We start from the raw sequence: 18178 nt of genomic DNA on the forward strand, positions 1-18178 counted from the left end.
CTTCCTGCCCTATATTAAAGAGGCTGTTCTCAAAAGCCTTGGGAGAACCAGTGTAAAGAGTGGCTGGAAGTCAAAACCGAAATAAGGCCTTCCAATAATTTGGGGCTCTCAAACTCTCCCCAGATTTGGATTTGAGCCCTGAGTTTCATTTTCACAGGCTCGGCTTGTCCTTGAAAAGGGAATTCCGATCTGTAAACGGAGCTCTCTCGAACTGAGCCCCCAGTGGGTAGCACGGGGGGAAACCTGCTGCTTCTCCTTCCCCATGGCTTCGCCCAAGGCCACAACCTCTTCACAGTTCTCTTCTAGTCTGAGTTCCGGCTGCTGGAATCTGTCACTGGTTTCCACTCTTCCCCTATCTTTTCCATCTTAACTTTCTTGTTTTCCTTTGGTTTTGCTGCCGTCAAAAGGATGAGAACAGCTTATATTCAAACCCAAATTACAGAACAGAATACCATGGTCATTGAAAGAGCCGGACTGTTTGCGGAGTGTGTGTATACAAACAGGAAGGCAGAGAACATAGCTGGGCAAAATATACAAAAACATTTTCCCGTGCTTAAATAACTGAATTGATTAATACTTTAGGATGAAGAAAATCTCATTTCCAATTGATGACTTCCTGGTGAAACATAGGGTGTTTTCAGATTCAAACGTTTGTTCAGATCACACGGAGGCTTAACTCTTTTCTACTTAACGTATTCCTCTTTCCTTCTCTCTTTGGTAGTTAAGGAAAAAACATACCCTTTGGGTTTAAAAGAGGTGAGGGGCAGAAGCAAAATTGCTCCAGATCTACCTCCCTATTTTGGAAACAATACAAGAGATTAGCACATTTAAAATTATCCTTTAATGTGTATTAAAAGGAGTGACAAGTACCCTAAGGTATATTCTGCCTTGACAAATTTTCAGTCCCTACCATGTCACCATCATGCACACGCATATATACACATACACACATATACAATATGCCTGTGTTTATTTTACAACTAATCTGTTGAATGTTTACAGTGTGCAAAGTTGGAAGGAAAAGGATGTAAGAGGGTGGTACCCCTACAACCTTATTCTCAAACAAGGTAACATGGGGTTGAAGGGACAAGAGGGATAAGACTGCTCAGGCATCCAATATCTCTGATTCTTTTTTGGAGAAAATTCAAAATTATAAAAAGCATATCACCCAATTCCTCAAGGCCCCACTTTGGCCTCCAATCTGGATCAGCATTTCCTGAGTTTTTATTTTCAAGATAAAATGGGTTAAAATTTGTGAACTGTCTTTGAATCACAGGTACTACATAAGCCATATATTGTTAGGTAAAATTCAAAAACAGATTTTACTTCAAAATTTGTGCTTCGTAGGTCTCAGTCCTCAGGAGCCTTTGGAGCTCTGCTGATCTGTGACAAGTGTACTTCAGAAGGATTTTCCAGGTATGAAAAGTCACAATCCCAGTCACTGGATTTGAACATGTTAGAAAGATCTTATCACCTTAACCACTTGATCTTAAAGAACTTGGTTCCCATGAACCTTAGTAAGGAAACGTTGGTTATATGATTTTTTTTTAACAATTAATTTGTCTGGTCTCTACCTCAGTTTTCTCATCTGTAAAATAGAGACAGGTGATGAGGCGGGGTGGGAATTTTCAGAGAGATCATCTTTACGTTCCCTTCAAATTTTGTTATTCTACACCGAGCACTCAGCCCTTTGCTATAGTTTACTATAAGGTGAAAAGAGGGAACTGGTGAGATTTTATGGTATTATGTGCTGATATTAAGATATAAGTGGCAGAAGATGATCAAAGAAGGGAGAAACTAATAGGGGCTGGAACACCTGGAAAAGATCTTTGATTAAATTCATTCATGTAGAATACAAAGAGGAGAGTGATGCTTTCAACTGAGGATTCACGGATAAGGTACATTTGATGTAGGTCTTGCAAGAGGATTTTGCAGCAAGGGAGCAGAGACCCTCCAGGCAGAAGGGACTACTTGAGCAAAAGCAGAGCATGTGAAGAGCTTCTGCTCCTGAACACAGGGACCAGTGGTCAGATAAAACTAGAGTCTGATGAAGAGTTTGGGAGGATAGGGAGTGATAAGGTGTAAAGAGGGAGCGCCTTGGACCTGGAAACGTGTCTAGAATTTAAGAGGCAAAAAAAAAAAAAAAAAAATCAACAAAAACTGCCGAGACAGGGAACCAAAGCTGGGGAGCGGGTGGGAGCAGGGAGTGAAGAGAGGCGAATGGCCAGTGGTTCTCAGCCCAAGAAACCCATCAGAATCACCTGTGGCCCCTGCAGCCACGCCTGGACGTCACCCTCGGAGATACTGATTCAACTGTGCCGAGGGGTGGAGGAAAGGTGGACATCTTGAGAAAACTCTCCAGTTGCTTGTAATTTGCTACCAGTGTTAGGAACGCAGTCAGGAAGATGGGCTGGGTGGGGAGGGGGTCAACAAGCGTAACGGAAGTCAGAGGGCCAGAAATCAGTTTTTGACAACGGTGGAGAAGCTGGGGAATACGTGAGCATACCTGTGTCTGAGCGGAGGCGGCATAGTTTGATTCTTAACTCTCTCATCCACGTGACGTGACTCAAATCCTAATCTCTCTATAGAAGGAGCTAAAAGTGACGTTACTGACAGTGAAATTTACTTGTTACTTCAATTTGTCTTTAAACGCAGCATAGCGAAATACCTCCTTTACAAGGTACTAAAACCACACTGCCACAGTACAGCGGGGGAATCGAACGACGAGGATGGGATTCGAACCCACGCGTGCAAAGCACAGTGGATTAGCAGTCCATCGCCTTAACCACTCGGCCACCTCGTCACCCGCGTGGGTGGCCTTCCATAAAATTATCTTTCTTTACTCAGAAGCGTTCTATTTGCCAAATTATATTATTATTTTGTTTTTTTATTATTATTATTAATGAAGATAATGTCTTTTCTCCCTATAAATGGCCCTCTTGCTTTGATAAAGGAAGAAAAAATAAAGAAGGGACTGAGGTCCAGCCACTGAGGAAAATAGCATGAAGGATCCTCAAAAAATTAAAAATAGATATACTGTATGATCCAGCAAGCCCAGTTCTAGGTATTTATCCAAAAGAAATGAAAACAGGAACTAAAAAGATATCTGCACTCCCATGTTTATTGCAGCATTTTTCACAATAGCCAAGATATGGAAAGAAATTGTGTCTGTCAACAGATGAATTGATAAAGAAAATGTGGTTGTATATATATACAAAGGAATATTATTCAGCCATGAGAAAGAAGGAAACCCCTGCCATTCACAACAACATGGACCTTGAGGGCATTATGCTAAAAGAGGTAAGTCATACAGAGAAAGACAAATACTATATGATGTCACTTATATGTGGAATCTAAAAATATGTTGCCTTACATGGTAAAAGTGATTTTGCAGATATGATTAAATTGAGGATTTCGAGATGGAAGATTATCCTGGATTATCTAAGTGAACCTAAAGGAGGATCAGATTCATTAGTAGGAAACGTGACTGCAGAAGCAAGAAGCGATACAAGGAAGAGGTCACTAGGTGAAAAAAAGCAAGGAAACATTCTTCCCTGAAGTCTCCAGAGGGAACACAGCCATGCTGACAACTTGATTGTAATCTTTTGAACTTCAGAACTGTAAGAGAGTAAATTTGTGTTGTTTTAAGTCACTAAATTTGTGGTAGTTTGCTACAGCAGCAATAGGAAGCTAAGACAGATGTTCTAAGGCACTGACATGACTGGGGTTTAATAGGTGGAAGGAAGCTTGCAGGGCTTTTTTCTGGAACAATTTTTAGAAACAAGAGGCATTCATGGGGGCTCTTGTTTTGCTGTCACAGAGCACTGAAGGATACATGTTCAAACTGTAGAGAGAGTCAACAGAAAGAATTTAGAGTCCCACTGACAGCTGGGACTGCTGTATTCAGAGACCAAAGGGTTAGCCATCACACCATGGGACCTTGGTATAACAAACCTTCAAGGTTAAGACTTGTATACTAATGCATCTGGTCTGTTGATCTTTAAAATGTTTCAGCATAGATTCAATCTAAGGAATATTAAGAGAGAGCCTCCTCTAAGGACACAGTGGAGGCTCTCAGATGACTACGATAGCTAGAGTCTCACTCTATGGTTTGGATATTTTAAGGTCTGTGTTCAGAGTTCTGCAGCCTACAGAGCATTTGCCTGAGTACCAGAGGAGAGAAAAGTCACAGGTGGGGCCTGTGACATATGAACTCTTAATCACCCAAGCACATAATTGACTTATAGGGATCTGATTGACTTTAGGCCAGCACCAGGCAAAGCAAAAAACATCAAGAGGAGAGATTTTAGGGGGGGCGGGTGGTGAGGGTGATGGGGAGAGGGAAATTTTCAGTAGCCAGAGGAAAGAGCAAGGAGTTGGACGTTGATGGGAGAGAAGAAATGCAAGTCTAAGGGAGTGTCTATACATCAGAGTGTACTCCTGGTTAGGGAAAATGTAAGGGCAAGGTCACCAAAACTGAGACAAGTCCACTGAGATTTGAAGTCCAGGCGCTAACCATTACATCATGAGGCCCTTGAAGTTAGGTCTCTACCGAAAGACTGATGTGTACTCCTAACAGGTCAGTTTATCTTCAAAATAAAGTAGGCAACACATAAGCTTGTGGAGTTTGAACAGAGCCTCTCACGGGTACAGCTCTAAGATGTACTCAACAAGGGTACTGCTGTGTAGTAGGAACTTCCTCAGGACAGTGTTAGTGTTTGGAAGCCGATGGAGCACTGTAAGTAGGCTCCAGGAAAGGAAGGACCTGAGTGAGTTAGAGGGACTGTAAAACATGAACACCTAATCATTGGAACCAGGATTCTAATTTAGCAGAATCTGAGGAACTCTGGGCAAAAGGCAAAAAGGGCCATCAGGTGTAAGGGGAAGAAGGGCTAGAATTCCGGAGGAAGGTAATCAGAGACAATCTTCTCTTGGCCAGTGGTTCCATGGTGCTTTGGTTGTTGACTTGGAAGTAACTAGCAGCGCCTACAGCCAGATATGTACATCTGGCTAACGATTTAGGAGAACCATAGGGGGAAAATTGCTAAGATGTTGCTTAGGTCCCAAGGAGATTTGGACTCAAACTGCTGGATTCAGAGTCCAGAGTGCTAACCATGGGATCCTTACATGAGGAACTTTCTACTTGCTACTGCAATTTTTTTATATATATATAATATATATATATATAATATATAACATATAAATTATATATTATATATATTGCTATATATAATATATATATTATATATGTTATATATTATATATAACATACATATTATATATAAATTATATATATAATTTATATAGATATATATTCTTACATTAGGCTGATACGTTTTGAGGAGGCTTCAGAGAAGAGAAGATTTGCGAGAGGGGCCTCTGAGACATGAAGTGTTAAGACCCCGAGCATGCAAATTACTTAGGATCTGACTGTCTTCGGGAACCCAGGGAAGAGTAGTTGTCGAGAGAGTGAATGGTGTTCCAAGGGGCCCGAAGAGTGTACTTTACAGGAGTCCGAGAAGAGAGTAAGTAAGGATGCTCCTCGGGAGAAGGAAGCCTGAGTGGGAAGGGAAGGTTATGCCCAGAAACCAGTGTACATTATCGATTTGAGGGAAACACGGAGGAAATTGGCTGGCCACCAAAACAAAAGTAGGTCCCACCGAGATTTGAACTCGGATCGCTGGATTCAAAGTCCAGAGTGCTAACCATTACACCATGGGGCCACCATTTGCTGAGAGATTTATGAATATTCATCGAAGAGTCTGTCATTCTATTCAGGGTTTTATGGACTATCGTTTTCATTTAAAAAATATTCATAGAGAATCTGCTGTATGCCAATCAGCAGAAGCTCCAAGTGAAACGCGACGATCAGGGTTCACAGGCACTACGAACTTCTCAGGACCCAGTTCGTGTCAGAAACTGATGGAACTTGAACCCAGGACTGAGGTCAGGGGTGGAAAACGTGAATAGTCACCCAGGGGGTAATCTAAATTACGAGGATCGGAGGAGATTCTGTGGCCTAAAGAAGGAGGAGGAGCAAGAGAGGACAGTTGTGGAATCCCAGAGGAAAGGGTAAGGAAAGATGTTCTGCAGGACAGTGTCTCCTTGCTGACGGGGATGGGGTATCTTGCGCAGTGTTTAGGTGTCTCTAGCCTCCTCGAGGTACCACGGTGATTTAAGAGACGAGGAGGGAAGACACTAAAAGACAAACAGGTCCCACCGAGATTTGAACTCGGATCGCTGGATTCAAAGTCCAGAGTGCTAACCATTACACCATGGGGCCCTTGCCGTATTTTTGCTCCACGCTTTTACGAACGTGTCTGCTGCCCGTCGTATGCGCTTCATTGGAAAGGTTTGTCTTAGATGAGCGAAGGCCTCGCCATCAGTGCTCCGCATGCGAAAAGCCTAGCAGAGCTCACTTTGCTTGGAATTTTTTCTCAGGGCCCCCGGAGGGTTTGAGTACCGGCATTCCTTGCAAAATCAACACTGTGCCTTTACTGAATTTCTAACCTGGGCCATGAACGTTTGTCTACATATGGTGTCAACACTTAAAAATCCCTTAGGACATGTGTGAATATAGAAAACGCAAGAAGAAAAAACAAGTTCAAGATAAGATAGGAAATTGCTGGTAATTTCGGGAATAAGAAAAAACTTTTTTCTTTTTGAGTATTTTTACGTCCTTCTTTTTGCTTATCCGCATTTCCTAATGGATCGACTGCAAGTTTAATACAAGATGAATTTTTGTTATATTTACTCTTATTTATGTTGCATATACTGTATGTGTATGTATTAGAGTTTTAGCGAGCAAAACAGTGTTGTTGTTGTTGTTGTTTTGAAATTAAGGCAAAATCAGAAAACAGTTTTGAAAATTATTTAACTGGTACTTCCTCCCTACAATCTGGCCTCCTAAGTGGAATGATAAGAGGGCTCCAGAAGGAGGAAATATTGGAAATTTCTGTTTGAGATACTGATTCCCAAACATCAAAATACTCACGAGTGGAATAGTGGTGCACTATACCCAAATTCTTGGAAGAACATCGAAAAAATAGAGGCAGGCGAGGTTCGGAAGTCAGACCTGAGCTGAATTTCAGATAGGGAGACAGCAATTCAAAATGAACTAAAGCCTGAGTATTTTTTCAGCATATTTATGATGGTCTCAGAAATCCCTAGCGTTTACCAAAGTAATTTTCAAAGATTTTCTCTACATACAGTTATACTAAAGGACTAGAAATACCTGCTTCCAATTTTATGGAGAAAGATAATAATAACCAGTAAAACAGTATATTCCGTGTTGTTTTACCGTTTCTATAGCTGGTACAGCAGGTATTTTTACCGGGAGGGAAAACAAAACTCCGTAGCCGGCAGGATTCGAACCTGCGCGGGGAGACCCCAATGGATTTCAAGTCCATCGCCTTAACCACTCGGCCACGACTACATAACTGACTGCATTGTCCAGATATATTCCCATGAGGAATAATATCTTTCCTCTTACAAACGTCTTTTAATTTAGACAACAGTTCTGGAATGCCTGTCATCATGGTAAAAAGCTCAGCAATTTGCAGATTGAGATGTTGGTTACAGACGTAATTACAAATTGTAACACTTGTCTGATTTACAAGATACCAAACACCTTACCAAGGTCACATTCCAATCCCTAAGAGGTGTAGTGGTCTCCAAATCTGAGAGATCAAGTTACCAGACATAATGAATAAGATTTACCTCTGTTAAAAACGGGAAATATGTATTTTTAGCAAACCACTTTGGATATTCCTACACATCCCGAACTGTCCCACAAGCTCGTTCTGCTGGTCTCTTGTAAACTTTATACAATCCCTTTGTTTGTAATCGTTATATAATCCCTTTCTTTCTAAAATCAAGTTTCAATCACGAAAAACGCCAACACTAGCAGAGGATGGTTTCGATCCATCGACCTCTGGGTTATGGGCCCAGCACGCTTCCGCTGCGCCACTCTGCTAACACGTAAACTCTACTTTTTCAACTCATATTCCAAGGGGATAAAATTTGGCACTTTCTTGGCTATAAGAGGTTGTGAATATCTTTCTATGGCTGTTAAGAGTAGGAGTACTATATTTATGTCCACACGTGGCTACACTCCACCTCCAAATACTACTGACTTAGAATTCACCTTCGAAAGACTTCTATCAATTGGGGTAGGAGTTTCCTTGAGCTCGAACAAGATGACTTTCCAGGTTATTGGAAAACCAAATGCACACTGACGGGTACAATTTATAAAGGTGAAATTGTAAAAGGAGGATTAACTTTGGCTTCTCTCAGCCACACCCGGATACCAGAAGCGTAATTATCTTAAAAAGTTTTTTGTTTGTTGTTTTTCAGGGAAAAAATTCTACTCCGCAGCCGGGGGAAAAGGAGGGCTGCATTGGCCGGGAATCGAACCCGGGCCTCCCGCGTGGCAGGCGAGAATTCTACCACTGAACCACCAATGCCCTTCCTGTTTTGTTGGTTTTTTTTACTGGTCTTCATATAGTTATAATTATATTGTCCCTAAATTGTTAGTAAAATAGTGAAGATGTATGTTCTTTTCCCTAGGATTTTCTTAAATCCAACTAAATAAAAGACAATATCTAAATTTCCTAGGAAAACCTGTGAACTAGAAGGAAGCTGAAACTGCTGATATGTGACTCTTGGAGGCTTTTGAAAATGAAAAACATCTATAAATACCCGACATATAAAAATATCTTTCTCCATCCCTCCCTCAATTTATATCTTTAATGAAAACACTTTCTGAAAATCTCTCATTTAGGATGCAAGCATGTTCGGTTAATTACTAGGCCAAAGTGCTCAATTCAAGTTTGAAACACCAAGTTACTTCATTTTGGAAAAAAGACCTTCTATTGTCCTTCTGTTTATGGAGACACAAGTTTTTCACGGAGGGTATTGTCAATGGAAGCAGGATAACAAAGAAAATAATAAAGGAAAAAAATAATTCTCCCAATTCCTTCTCCTTACTTGCCCCTGGAGAGGATGACAACCAGTTGCCGAGGTCGCTGTGGCCCTTGGAACAAAAAGCCAAAAGGTGCCTGGAAATAAATAAGAGTTATCATCTCTGCTTTTCAGGACTTTTCAGTTCGTTTGGAGAAAAAACCAACAAGAGAAAACCGCTGACGATCAATGAAAATAATCGACTGAAATGAGTCTTGAGTTTGGGCTTTAGGAAAGTAATGAACCCTGAGAGACTGGATTATAAAGCATGTGAAAGCCAGGAGGTTTTTCACTCTAGTTTCTATCTCTTCACCTCGTCTTCAGAATAAAGAAGTTGTAGTAATTATTTGGCAGCTGTGATTAGGATGCTTTGAAGGGAAAGAATTGCAGAAAGACTTTTAGCAAATTAGGAGGTTATTAATGTTGTTCTTAAAGGAAGAATTTGGGCCATAAATTAGGTTTCACCAAATCCTAGCAACAGAATAATACATAACTGAACACTATGAGAGATATAAATAAGCTTGGTCAAGTTACCTAATTTGTTTGTTTACTCATACGTAAATGGAGCCTAGCAGTAGTTGACTTACATTCCTCTAAGGACTGTAAAGGTATTGTAAATTAAAATGATGCCTTTGAAAGCCTTGAAAAATAGTATAAAACCACCAGATAAATATTAGCTACTGATTTTTTTATATCATGGAACTTTTTAATGAACCACTGAAAGTCAGAAGTTGTATCTTCTATTATAAACAGAAATCTTCAGTATAATGATCATAGATGGTGCTCATGTTAGTTGTACTGAATTGGTTGCATAGCGTAGGCTCTTCTAAAACAAATATCTAAAGTATGTTCTTTGTGTGTGATATAAAAATAATCTTTACAATGTTCACTCTATTTCCTCAGATTTTACTTACCATTTCTCAAATGCTACCGCCTCAAAATGTCACCAAAAACCTCACCGAAAGAACAAAGCTAAGTTGATTGGACAAGAGAGGACACTATCTCAGGAGTCTTAATAGTGTCTCAGGGGGGAGAGGAAAAAGTTTAGCTATTTAGTGAGATTTTCGAAATCTGGATTTTTTGGTGAGTCAAAGTAGTAAGGACTGGATAAGGATCATGATATATTTTAGGATTGGTAGACACAGTTAGGAGATGATTTTGAGGTAGAATGTTGTATTTATTGTCTATTGCTGTATAACACATTGCCCTAAAACTTAGTGGCTTAAAACAACAAAAATTTACGATCTCATATTTTCTGTGGGTCTTAAATTTAGGAGTGGCTTACCCAGGTAGGATGTCTCTTATGAGGTTGCAAACAAGATGCTGACAGAAGTTGCAGACATCTGCTTACTTGGGGCTAGAGAATTTTCTCCTCCCCCTCCCCCTCCTCTTCCTTCTTCTCCTTCTTCTTCTTCTTTCTTCTTCTTCTTCCTCCTCTTCCTCTTCCTCTTTCTCTTCTTCAATGTGTCCATCAATTTACTCCTCTGTATTCCTTAAAAACAAAATAAAAATCACAAGTTTAATTCCAATGCTTTAAGTTGGTCTATATTTTCTTTTTTTTCATTACGCGGGCCTCTCACTGCTGTGGCCTCTCCCGCCGCAGGGCACATGGTCCGGACACACAGGCTCAGTGACCATGGCTCACGGGCCCAGCCGCTCCGCGGCTCCCGGAGCGGGGCACGAACCTATATCCCCTAGCATAGGCAGGTGGACTCTCAACCACTGCGCCACCAGGGAAGCCCTATGTTTTCTTTACTTCTATTTGCCAGATGGTCTTCAATGATTGCTGGGAAGAGATTCCTCTTCAACAGATTACATACAGGAGGTAAAAGTTGGCCAGCAACTTTATGAAAATAGTGTGAACTCTAGCAAAAGAGGTCCAGTCCCAACTCAAGCCCCATGCCATAATCACATTCATCATTAGCAAAATGCACAGAAGTCATCATTTCCTGAATGGGGGCAAAAACTTTTAGTATCTCTTCATCACTTGTTGCCTCAACAGTTGTCTTGCAAATTCCCTTGAGGTCGGTGTCTGTTTCAGGGAGCTCTCTGTACCCAACATCATTTTTATTTACTGGGTCAATCAAGCCAGCACCAGGAATGGTCTTTGTCACAACTTTCTTATCTCCCTGTTTTCTTATCTCTCTGTCTACTTCTGTGAGCTTTTCATCTGTGTTTTTCAAGACACTAGTTTTCTTTTTATCTGTTACTTCTTTAAGCCTTTTCATCAAAAATAATTGACTGCAACAAACATTTTATCTTCATTTTGAACAATTATATAATTTTCCTTTGCTTCATTTGTGCCCACATATACAGGAGGTTCATCATAATTCTTGAATTACCTCATGTGGAACTGAGTTTTATTATCTCCAATAAATGGTGTGGTACTCAGGAGTATTATAGTACTATTTCCACTTAAGGTTAAAATTCAGCCTTGCTGATTTTTTCTTCATTTTATGTTTTTTAGCAAGGACATCATAAGGACCCAGTAATTGAATACAAGGCTTGTGGACAGTGAATCAGCTGATTTTTCAGGATCAAGTTCTTCATAGAACTTCCAGAAGTGATAGAAATTGTGAAGCAGAGAAAGCTTATAATGCTTTTCTAGTTCTTTTTAAAGATCACCAGAGATATCAGCTTCATTTACTCATCTTCACACCAACTCCTTTTTCACACTGTTGCCCCTCCCCAACCTGCCTGTGCTTCCTGCCGCTGCCAACCATTCTGGAGAATTCTCTTCTAAACTCAGTCACTTGGCTATTGAATTGAAATTTCAGTTTTTCACCACATGGACCTCTCCATGGGGGTATCCTCCTGACAGGGCAGCTGGTTTCCATCAGATCAAGTGGTCCAAGACAGAAACTTGAGGAAGCTGCAACCTCTTAGCACTTAGTATGACAATGCCAACTTCCACATTATTCTATTCACTCAAAGCAAGTCACCAAGTCCAGTCCACACACAAGGGAGGAAAATTAGTCTCCATGTCTTGAAGGAGTGAACATGTTTTGAAACCAAAACAAGGGCTGAAAGAGTACTGCAGGTAGTCTGGTAAACTGTCATTTGATGCCTTCTATTAAGAAGTTGATGGATCTTTCAAGAGATTCCTGGAATAAACAATAAAGTTCTTGGAATAAACAAAGTTAGGTGTAATTTTTATCTTTCTAAGCAAGAGTCCCCTTCTACTGGGTGTTAAAACCTACTTCCTAGTATTCTGAATTTTTTAATGAAGGTTTGGTTTGACATTTTATGGAAATGATATGTTGGCTTCTACACTGAAACAGATGAGAATATAACATGCCCTTATCAAATAAATATTGGAGTCAATAAATATGGTTATAATATATAAGTATGTCAGATACTCTAACTAGATGATATGCTGGGGATGGAGGTGGAGAATGAGACTCAAATGCTTGGCTCAAGATAAATCTAGTGAAAAGAGAAGAGCATATAGAAAATCTAAAATTGGGAAATCCATGTGTGAGATAGAGTAAAAATGTCATTTATGAAAATCAGTCATCCAGACCTCATTACTACCTTGTCGTGACCACCTGTTATAAGGTTTGGACCTCAGATTTACTGGTAGAGCAAACTCAGTGAAATTATCACCTGAAGGGAATTAGGCCCTAGAAACTGATTCTCACTAGTAGGACTCACAGGATCCTGATGTTACAAATCAGAATACAATTTATTAATACAGAAGGGAGTTTATAACTTTTCAAGACTGGAATACTCATAGCCACAATTCAGATCGCCTTGATCCTGGTCCTGAGGCTCTCTGGAGGCCAACTTAGTAATAAGAAGGAGGCCTTATGACATACCATTGACAAGGACTGCCTCTTTGACCAAACTTTACTCAGGCTCCTCTGAGCCCTCCTCTCTGCTAGGCTTTAACCTTGGCCTACTGAGTCCAATTTTAGCAAGAATCCTGCTAAGCCAGTTTATTGAGAATCCCTCTACCCTTGATAACAAATCAAGCCCCTGTTTGTAATTTTCCATCCTCTGACCCCCCTCACCCTGCCCACCTGCTATAAATCCCCAGCTGTCCTTGCTATTATTCAGAGTTGAGTTCAGTTGTGTACTGGAGTCTCTTACTATCCTAGCCTGAATAAAAATATGTCAGATCCTTTTTAACAAGTGTTCAGTGCAATTTCTCTTTAACACTATCAGAGGAAAAGAAAGTAAGGCCCTGCCCTGGGATGGAGCAACACCATTTGAGGAACTGAAAGAAGACCTCTGTGACAGGGTTAATCGGAACGGTTGCTTATTATTTTGTCTTAAGCTGGGGAATGTCAGGATAAGATGTGCATTTTTTTAAAAAAAAAAAAGCATAATAAGGACACTGATCTAACTGAGAAAGAGGAGGTCTGGGAAGAGGACTTAAGAGGTTCATGTCAATACCTGGTCAAGACATATGATGGAAGGAAGGAGGCCACTGTGGTAACGAAGAGAAGAGGATACATGGGATATAACACTTTAGGAGGCAAAACTCCCGAGCTCCCTGCTCGGATTGGGAAAAGGAGGGGCGGGGGGTGGAGTGAGGGGGCGGGAGAGGGAGGAGGAGGAGGAGAAGAAGAAGAAGAAGTGTCCAGGATGGTTCCAGGTTCCAGGCTCAGCGGTGTAGTGATGAGCAATGAATCTGAGAAAAACGCACGACTTGTTGTAGGCAGATAGGCAAAGGAACAGTCAGGAGGCAAAAGAGCACAGAGGGTGAGCCTGGGAAAACGCCAACATTTTAGGGCCTTAGTGGTCCTCAGCAGTTAAAGACGTGGAAAGAAACGTTCATAGAAGATAGGGAAACCAGAAGACTATGCATTCTCTGGTGCCAAAAAGGAGAATGTTTAAATTAAATCTCTCGGTTAAAGAAAGTTGCCCATTAGGGGAATTCGTCCTCGTTCTAGAATTCCAACGGCAAGTTAAGGGCAAACATATGCCACTGAAACTCTGTCAGAGCAGATAATCTGTTTTCTTTATGTCATCTTGGGCTTGGAAGCCTTAACTGGTCTCAAGGCCGACTACACATCCCGAAGAGGTTCGGGAAAGAAGCCTTGCTCTTCATTTCTTCCCCTACCCAAAAGACGACCCAAGATTCTGACCCCGACGTGATTTGAACACGCAACCTTCTGATCTGGAGTCAGATGCGCTACCGTTGCGCCACGAGGTCACGAAGAAATAGCGCCTTTCTTCTAAGTTAGAATTTAAATAATGCTTTCTCCTCGCCCCCAGGTTCTAAAGATTTATTCCTTTTTATTAGTAGATCTGATCATTTTTCTCGCCACTATTCATAGCTTCGCTAATGCTTGGTGGGAAAAGATAAGGGATTAACCAGATTAAATATTAATCCAAAAAGCCCAAGTGCTCCATGTAGGGGAAACTCAGTGGTTTCTCGCGTTCGATCTTTCCACTTGTCGGAATTTTCCTGTTTTGAGAAAAACTGTGTACGTACTGAGTTTAGATCCTCAATGAAACAGGAATAAGTATTGCCACGATGTTCGAACTACCACTTTTCCTATAAATTCACTAGACTTCTCCTCTTCTGAAAAAGACTACCAGCCTTGCACTACCCTGCGGTGTCAGGCCTCGCCTCCCACTCCCCCTCCCCTCCTTTCTCAGCGCTCGCCTGACTTTATTCTCAACCTGGTGAAAAACTGCTTTATCCTCAAAAGCCTAGCGTAGATGGCATGTCTTCCTGAAACCCTCACTTCTCAGTGGGATTCCGTGGGCCTTCGGGTCTTTACAGTGTACATGTGCCATTCAGTTCACAACAACTCGAAGCAAATTGCTAATATTTACTGAGTTCTTCCCATTTTCTACCAGCCCTGTGCTGGTAGACCTTCCTCCAGCCAGTGATTCTTAAAAAGTGCATAAGCTGGGAACTTGTTAGCAATACAAGTCTTCGGCCAAACCCCAGGCCTACAGAATCAGAGACTCTGGAGGCAGGCCCCAGCACTCTGTGTTTTAACAAGTCCTCCCTGATTGTGATGCAGGGGAAAGTTTGAGAATACTGCCCCAGCCTAGTCACCCGAAACTTTGCTCACTCAAAAAAAAAAAAAAAAAAGATTAACTTTCAGTCTTCTTCCAGGATGGTGGAGGGGCAATGTGGTATTAGTTTGCTGCCATAGCAAGGGACCCCAGATTGAGTGGCTTAAGCAACAAGTTTATTTTCTCACAGTTCTGGAGGCTGGAAGTCTGAGAACAACCCTGTCAACAGGTTTGTAGATGGCGGCCTTCTCCCTGCGTCTTCACGTGGTCTTTCCTCTGTGTGTCTGTGTCCTGTTCTTGTTTTGATAAGGACACCAGTCATTGTATCAGGGTCCACCCATATGACCTCATTTTACTTTAATTACCTTTTTAAAAGCCCTATCTCCAAACAAAGTCACACTCTGAGGTACTGGGAGTTAGAACTTCGACATATTTGGGGTAGGGCGGAGACACAAGGACACAATTCAGCTCCTAACAGGCAGTTCTCAGGTGAAGCTACTGCTGACAATTCCTGAGCCTGGCATGGAGCGTGAGGATGGAGGTTCTGTGGTGTAAATCTCATAGCCTCTTCGCTTTTCCTACACGACCTCTTTAGGATTCAGCTTTCTCGGGTCTGACAAGTCAACTATCACACTTCAATCGGCTTTCCAGATTACATAATTTTGTTGCTATTATCTCCTCTCCCGAACTTTTGGTCCAATTTGAATTTATGTTTTAGAGTTGTTTTGAGTGGGATTTCTGGAGTGCACAAAAGTGAATTCTTGCCTTTCATCCTCAATCTTTACCTGAAAGCAGTGCAAGGCAGCGGTGGTTCCCTGAGTATATAAAGCAATCCGGCTCTACCTTTTCCTCTCCTTCAGCTCTCAGCTCAAGCGTTCCTTCCCTGCTGTGGCCTTTCTCCCTGATTTCCATCAAAAGGTAAAGCACTCTATTATTTGTTATTATTAGTTATAACTTCTTGGTAGTTACGTCGGTTGTAACTTTGCAGTACTTTTGACCGTTAGGTTCAATTTGTTTCCCCAGCTAGACTGTAAGATGTTTGAGGTGTTGGAAATGCTTTCGTTTGCAATAGTAATTTCAGTGTTACAATTATAGTTGAGATTATTTTCTTTGAACAAATTATGTAAACAGAGTACTGTTATCAGTGTAGGACCACGTGGCCTAATGGATAAGGCGTCTGACTTCGGATCAGAAGATTGAGGGTTCGAATCCCTTCGTGGTTGCTATGGGGCCAATCTATTGCTACTTACAAAACTACCTGAGAACATGCATGGTGATCCTTCTTAATAAGACAGTCTTCTTAGTTAAAGTCGGTAATCAGGGATCTCCTTTTCATCTTGATAGTTTTATACTCCATGTACCTCTGCTCCACACCCTTTCCTTTGTTTTTGTTTCTTTTTACCCGTCCGGTGTCTGCTTATCTCTGTCTCCACAGTACCCACCAAACAGTCGGTTCTCGGTTCTCTCGGTCTGCTCTCCGCAAAATTTGGTCTGCGGACCAATGGCAACATCCGGGAGCTTCTTAGAAATGCAAGGTTTCCCAGCCAGTCTCAGTTCCGTCTCAGCACTACACTTGAACTACAAAATTAGAATTTGGGGAGTGGGGCTCAGGAATCTGGATTTTAACCAACTACCCAAAACTGAGTCCTATACACACTCTAGTGTGAGAACCACTCTGGACCTTATAGCTGCATAACGTCTCTCAGGTTCTTCCAGCCCGCTCGACGATGGTGCAAATACCTCAGACACAGCCTTTCATGATTTAGCGCCAACTACCTGCGTTCTTTTTTTTTTTTTTTTTTTTTTTTGCAGGTGCAGTTTGCTTCCTCGGAGATGGGGTTGATTTAGTTATCTTTACAACGAGATTTCTCCATTGGACACTTAGTCCATCAGCTTACTTTATTTTTTGAATGTACATTTTTTGTTGTTGTTGAGGTATAGTTGATTTACAATATTAGTTTCAAGTGTACAACAGTGATTAAAAAATTTTATAGGTTATACTCCGTTTAAAGTATAAAATATTGGCTATATTACCTGTGCTGTACAACATATCTTTGTAGCTTATTTGTTTTATACATAGAAGTTTGTACCTACCTGCATTCTAAGACTGTTACAACAGGGGAAATGTGAAGCTGCCATAGAACCCCGAGGGGAGTCCGGGCTGCAGGGAAAGGCAAGAAAATGGGCAACAAATTTGCCAAACTGCCTTCTAACTAATGCAGGAAAATGGTAGAAGACTCACCATCTGTAATCCTTAGAGAAATAATAGACCCAGAAAAAGAGCATTAATGATCTTAAAACCCTTAGGAAAAAGTTATTGGGAAACAATATGTGTGTGGTCAAGTATCACCCCAAGATTATTTGCTAGTTGCAAAGAGAAAAAGAAAGAGCCCTGGGGGCACTACTTTATCTTCACCATCAGTGGGGTATCCTGACAAGTGCCTCCTGATGTGAAGTACTGTATAAAGTGCACAGTGTCAAGCCCACAATTTTTAACCTGAATCTAATATAAGCCATCAAAGGGTCCTAACCAATCATTTAGACTTAACTTCTAGTTTAGAGTAGAGGAATAAACTAAAAGTTGCCATGAGGAATCAGAGACAGAGACATTTGCCATGAGACAAATTCAGAATGTGGGACATTCTAGAAGAGGCTTGGACTTTTTAAAAAGTCAATGTCAAAACAATAACAACATCAGCAGAAAGCTGGAAGCCTGTTCTAAACTAAAGGGAACTAAGGAAACATTACAACCCAAAACAGTGAATGAACTTTGGTGGGGAGAAACTGGCTCCAAAAGATATATTAAAGAAATTTAAATAAGGACGGGATATTAGATGCTTTTATAAAGAAATGCTAGATTTTTTTAGTTATGATAATGGTATTGTGGTTATATAAGACATGTTTAGACGATATATGTTTATGTATATAGGGTATGATGCCTTCAAATGAATTTCGTATGATTCAACGGAAAAAGGCAGATAAGACTAAGAGGGCAAAATGTTAACAAGTATTGAATCTGGGTGGTGGCTATACAGATAATTCCCTATTCTTTCAACCTTTTTAAATGTTTGAAAATTTTTATAATAAAAGTCTAATTTAAAAAAAAAAAGCTTGACAGAAGCTGTCCTGTTTAAAGAAAAGCTCTGACGGAACAGCACAGGGCTCCTAGGAGACAAAACAGAGGGTCAGCAGCAAAAAACCAGCACCCTGTGAGGAAGGACGGATCCTTTATGTCTCA

At 40.9% G+C, this 18178-nt stretch overlaps 1 protein-coding gene, 8 non-coding genes and 1 pseudogene across 9 annotated transcripts in view; 2 read left to right on the top strand and 8 right to left on the bottom strand.

Annotated features, from left to right (window-relative positions):
- The window catches only part of LOC132497348 (histone H4), a 313717-nt gene that overhangs the window by 40990 nt on the left and 254549 nt on the right, over positions 1 to 18178 (top strand). The gene's annotated exons all lie outside the window — the stretch shown is intronic.
- LOC132497239 (histone PARylation factor 1-like) lies at positions 303 to 11684 on the bottom strand (annotated as a pseudogene).
- TRNAS-GCU (transfer RNA serine (anticodon GCU)) lies at positions 2722 to 2803 on the bottom strand. The gene has a single exon. It is a non-coding gene; the product is annotated as a tRNA-Ser (tRNA).
- On the bottom strand, positions 5652 to 5723 carry TRNAQ-UUG (transfer RNA glutamine (anticodon UUG)). Its single transcript has one exon. It is a non-coding gene; the product is annotated as a tRNA-Gln (tRNA).
- On the bottom strand, positions 6212 to 6283 carry TRNAQ-UUG (transfer RNA glutamine (anticodon UUG)). The gene has a single exon. It is a non-coding gene; the product is annotated as a tRNA-Gln (tRNA).
- On the bottom strand, positions 7354 to 7435 carry TRNAS-UGA (transfer RNA serine (anticodon UGA)). Its single transcript has one exon. It is a non-coding gene; the product is annotated as a tRNA-Ser (tRNA).
- TRNAM-CAU (transfer RNA methionine (anticodon CAU)) lies at positions 7904 to 7975 on the bottom strand. Its single transcript has one exon. It is a non-coding gene; the product is annotated as a tRNA-Met (tRNA).
- TRNAG-GCC (transfer RNA glycine (anticodon GCC)) lies at positions 8395 to 8465 on the bottom strand. Its single transcript has one exon. It is a non-coding gene; the product is annotated as a tRNA-Gly (tRNA).
- On the bottom strand, positions 14051 to 14122 carry TRNAW-CCA (transfer RNA tryptophan (anticodon CCA)). The gene has a single exon. It is a non-coding gene; the product is annotated as a tRNA-Trp (tRNA).
- On the top strand, positions 16091 to 16163 carry TRNAR-UCG (transfer RNA arginine (anticodon UCG)). Its single transcript has one exon. It is a non-coding gene; the product is annotated as a tRNA-Arg (tRNA).

The sequence above is a fragment of the Mesoplodon densirostris genome, chromosome 10, assembly GCF_025265405.1.
Source record: "Mesoplodon densirostris isolate mMesDen1 chromosome 10, mMesDen1 primary haplotype, whole genome shotgun sequence".
Lineage (NCBI taxonomy): Eukaryota > Metazoa > Chordata > Mammalia > Artiodactyla > Ziphiidae > Mesoplodon > Mesoplodon densirostris.